The sequence below is a fragment of the Lissotriton helveticus genome, chromosome 2_2 (genome assembly GCF_964261635.1).
Source record: "Lissotriton helveticus chromosome 2_2, aLisHel1.1, whole genome shotgun sequence".
Lineage (NCBI taxonomy): Eukaryota > Metazoa > Chordata > Amphibia > Caudata > Salamandridae > Lissotriton > Lissotriton helveticus.
Genome location: NC_136060.1, coordinates 331288448 through 331293660, shown reverse-complemented (window position 1 = coordinate 331293660; position 5213 = coordinate 331288448). Strand labels below are relative to the sequence as shown.

Genomic DNA, 5213 nt, shown 5'->3' with positions numbered 1-5213 from the left:
ATACATCTAAGTCACATAAATACAAAACATGTTGCATTCCAAATGCTTTAGGTGTCACATTTGCAAAAGTTAAAAGTATTGGCATTGTAAATGACAAAGCTATTAATTTCACTATTTTCAAAACCAACACATGAATAAAAAATGTGTCATTTACAAGACCAATAGCTCAAACTTTCCTAATGCGAGACCTATTGCATTGCAAATGCTTGTTGTTATTTGGTGTAAATCTGTTCAGTAGTTTGCGAGATATTAAAGGAAATCCGAATTTGTATATCTACAACCTTGAATAATTCACGAATAATGACAAACTTGTGCAGAGATCTTCAGACCTTTGATTGGCTGCCAACACTTCAACCAGGAAGTGTTGGCAGCCAACTTAGGACTTGGCTACAGCCGAGTACCAAAAATAAACACACACAAAAAGAAAAGAGGGACCCTGTCAGGGCAAAAAAGCACTATTTTGAATTAATTGCAACATTCATGTATATTCACGAATAACTCTGTGAATAAAAAAAAAAGCCCTGTCTACCGTCATAATTGTAACCCCTCGGTGAGCCAGGTCCTGGGGGCATTTTTAAAAGAAAAAGGAGGGGAGAACACGGAGCCTCCCTCCTAAGATTACCATCTCCCAGGTCTTCATGTAAATATTGGAGGGGGCCCAGTGGACCCCCCTCCTTGGTCTTGTTTGAGCTTCAGGCACTACCACCTCCCTGTGGCTTTATTTTTTAAATAGAGGGATGGCCGCACTGAACCCCTCCAGCGGATGGTACAAGTCCCAGGGACCCCACCTTCCTGATAAAAAAAAAACATTTATAGGGGGCTGTGCGGACCCGCGGGCCTTGGTGACCACCACCTCCCTGAGGCCAATGTAAGTTCTTGAAATGGGAGGGGAACTACGCGGCGATATACAGCTCCGGGAACCACCACCTGACCTGGTCAGGCTTGTGCAATTAAAGGCAGAGGCTGCAGGGCCCCCCCTCCTTGAGCCACTACTATCCCTGGGGTCCACCACCCCCCAAAACAGGCTCCTGCTATCTCCTGAGGTGCCCACCTTCAGGAGATAGCTATTTGCTCTGACTTGGAGGGACCTATCACAGCTCCCGCCAAATCAGAGCAAACACTAACTCTGCTCTCAGCAAGCGAGAGCTGTCAATCTGCTCCGAGTTACTGGTAGCAGAGTTTTCATCTGTTTCCCTGCCCTCTGTCAAGCAGGGAAACAGACAAAAGGATTGCACTCATACACAGGGAGCTAAATGTTAGCAGCTCCCTCTGTGTGGGAGCAATGCTGGTTCCGGCAGGGACCGCAGGGGCATTCAGATTTCCCCTGCGGTCCCTAACACTGGAAACAGAGTGCCCTGGGTGGGGCCAGAACCCTCTGAATGGAGGCCAAGCCGAAATCCTTTCTTTTTTTTTATGTATGGTTCCGGGGGATTGGGTCCCCAAGGCCGGAGGAGGACGTATCAAAATTATATATTTTTGAACAATCTCATTTCATTAATAACAAAACATCTCGTAGCACAATTACATTACATACAAAATTAATCTCACAACCTATAACCTCCACTCTTTCTCAAACTTTCTTCACACTATCTTATCTTGCATTCACCACACAACACACTGTCATACTCAACATATCCACTTCAACAAACTTTTAAGTTGTTATTTGTAGGAACAGCCATGGAAAATCTTATAACAACTAATTAATGCCTAAATTCAACACAGTTGCATTTTTGTTTTTAGTTCCTATAGCTGGAAAATGGTCTACGCGTTTCGAACTCCTAAATATTATAGCGTTCTCATCAGGACCACGTATCTGCAAAACAAAATACATGTATAAACTTCAGATGCCAACCTGCACCTTCTTTTGCTTTACGAGTACTTGCCCACTAGGCTTACCTTCACGCTGCTCTAATCAGTGCTCTTCGCAGTTGGAAACTGTATCAAGAAAAAACAAGAAGGAAACTCCAAATATATCACCTCTTTAAATCACTACCAAAAAAAATGCCACCAATGACATAAAACCGCCTGTTTTTTGAAAGGCTGGAAAGCAACTTACATCATAGTTCTCACGAGATGCCCATCTTTATCGACTGTATGTTGTTACTAGAAGGACCTGCATTTAACAGTATTGGATGAAAAATGAAGTCTGCTGATGTTGCCAAAATACAAAGGTCGCAATTTTAGTGTGTGCCTTACTTGATGCGGGGATCGGCCGCTCGTTGTCTGCTTTCTGGTTTTATGGAGGACGAATGTCAAATCAGGTCCTTGTGCTGATTAATGGAGATTGCCTGCAACCAATACCGAATAAAACATCCAATTTGAGCGTTCCATACTAAAGGTAACGAGACACGAATGTCTACTGTAGGGTTCGTGGTTCAGAAATGTTACCTGCCACGTTGTTCGGCACCCTCCTGCGATGTCCGATCGTGTCTTTACTTCCGTGTCTTCATGGACAAGTCGTCAGTCTGCTGGACGCTGTTGCACTTATTGAAGTGTGTCTCGCTGTGTGGCATGCTGGGAATTATAGTTTTCTCTTTACTGTTGTAGTGGACAAAACGGTCCTCAAAATGTCGATCTGTGGATTAGTTTATTTATACTGCTTTGGGTTGTCCTAGGGGAATGTTACCAATCACTTTATACCGTGCCTGACGCTTACATGCTATAACTCTTGGTGAGATAATGCGTCCGGTGGGTGGAAGTGGGCCAAAGAGACGCTTGCTGGGGGATGTAGTTTGTATATACCATTATTGGCAAGACATATACGTGTAGAACCAGTTCTCGTCATACAAATTCAGTTTGGTAGTATTCTCGGCTTGTTATATGTTTAAAATCCCCCGGATGGGATTAAAATACTGACTAATCCACTACAACACAGGGACTCGCATTTGATGTTTATTAACATTATGTGTTATTCATACTATCACCTCATATGGTCTTGACCCTGCACACAATTTTTTAGATCGTCATATTCCTCCCAAAGGGGCAATATAAGGTGTCCAGATTGATTGGATGTGGTCTCTTTTGGATTGTATGGATAAGTGTGGTACCTGTCACCACAGAGACTTTCAGACTCTTGTTTCCAACACAAGGACTCACACTTATTAGTAGTATCGCAATCTGTTGGTTGATCCTTATTGCACCTATCGAGTTCATGTTCCAATACCCATTTATATGGAAAATCTTATATTTCCTAAAAGGGGCAAATATGTTGTCCGGAGAGGTTTTTTAGCTGGATGGGATGTCTAGCGCCCCAAGGGCTCATGAAAGGTTTTTCATTGGTCCCAATATGTGCCACTCTATGGTGTGGGTTCCTATTTATGTTCTTAGACTGACTTTCTTGGTCCCATGAAATACCTATTATAACAGATAACAATTTGTACATCTCAACTCAATTTATAAATTTCAGGTATTTCGTTTAGGCCATCCACAGCTGTGTTAAACTTCATAATTAGCATCGCATCTCTCCTGGATAGTTTTTGTTCAATGTCACCCCCTCTGGGGTCCTGCTCTACTTTTGAGATAATCGTCCATCGGAGGTCTTTTTCTGTATGGTTGTTCAATCTCTAGTGGTTCACCAGTGGTGCTTTTTGAATATTCTTTTTTATCCTCGATTTGTGTTGGGTTATTCTCATTCTTATTTCTTGGTTTGTTTTGCCAATATATAGCAGGTTACACGGACATTTTATTCCATATACAACATTGCGGGATTTACAATTAGTGAATGTTTCATGTTTCCAGTGTATGTTTTTATGTTGAAACAACACTCCTTCTTCTGTCGTGGCGCAGCAAATACAGATACCACATCTGTGGTGTCCTTGTATTGGGGGTAGACCTACAAATGATCTTACTCTCGTCTGATGTTTTTGAGGTAGGGCTGCGCGCACTAGTTGGTTGGACACACTACTATCCTTTTTAAAGGCAAACAATGGTTTGTTTTTCAATGTCTCATTCAAGTTTTTTACCAAATGCAAATTCTGATTGATAACTTTCTTTACAAAATTCGAATTCGGACAGTAGGTAGATACACAAACTATTCTCTCAATGGGGGCTTTTTCTCTTTTTTCCAGAAGGACTTCTCTAGGGGTCCACCAGGCTCGTTTCATTGCCCTTTTGAGAAGTTTCTTGGGATACCCACGATCTTGCAAATTTTCTGTCCGTTTTCTGGCATGTAACATATATTCATCTTTATAGTGACAGTTCCTTTTTATTCTCAGGTATTGCCCATAGGGCAGGTTTTCTTTCAAGTTCCTGGGATGATCGCTCGAAAAGTGAAGTGCTTTATTACGGTCTGTTGGTTTTTTAAATAAAGTTGTGACAATACCTCCTTCAGCTGGATAAACCTCCACGTCCAGGAAAGGCATTTTTGTCTTTGAATGGTTTATGCGGAACTTGATTTCTTGTGTTCGATGATTTAGCCATTCATGGAATTTAATCAAGTCCTCCTCATTCCCAGTCCAAACCATAAAATCTTTGTCAATGTAATGACTCCAATTTGTGATGAATTCTGCATAAGGATTATTATGGTAAATATACTTCTCTTCATATTCTGCCATGAATAACACGCCTAACTCTGGGGCGAAAGGGCACCCCATTGCGACGCCCCTTACTTAGTAAAGAAATTCGCCATTGAAATTGAAATCATTTTTTCTCCGGGCAAAAGTTGCCAATTCCATGATAAAGTCTGTTGGAACTTGTATGGGTATTTCTCTTACTTCGAGATATGATGCAATTACCTCTAGGCCTTCCACTTGCGGGATCTGGGTATATAATGATACCACGTCCAATGTCACAAGATAGTGTATATTGTCTTCAAAACCAATTGTTGTTAATTTATTGATAAAATCCGTTGTATCTCTTAGAAATGATTTGATTTGAGGCATAAATGGTTTCAAAAAGAAATCCACAAATTCAGAAATTGGTTCTAAGAGTGACTCACAACCGGATACTATAGGTCTTCCGGGTGGCGATGTTTCGTTCTTGTGTACTTTTGGGAGGACATAGAACAAAGGAGTCCTTGGATTTCTACATTGCAAATATTCATATTCCTTTTTCCCCATATAGGCTTGGGTGTGGCCTGTTTCCAAAATAGAGTGAAGTTCACTTTTTAGTTCCTGTGTGAGGTCTTTCTTAATTTTTCTGTAGCACTCGCTGTCGTTCAATTGCCTCATCACTTCCAAAGTATATTCCGTAGTGTCCCAAACCACAATAGAACC

General features: G+C 41.4%; 1 pseudogene; it reads right to left on the bottom strand.

Annotated features, from left to right (window-relative positions):
* Positions 1 to 4553, bottom strand: part of LOC144821659 (protein MAK16 homolog pseudogene) — a 107976-nt pseudogene extending 103423 nt beyond the window's left edge.
* Between the last annotated feature and the right edge of the window lie 660 nt (positions 4554 to 5213).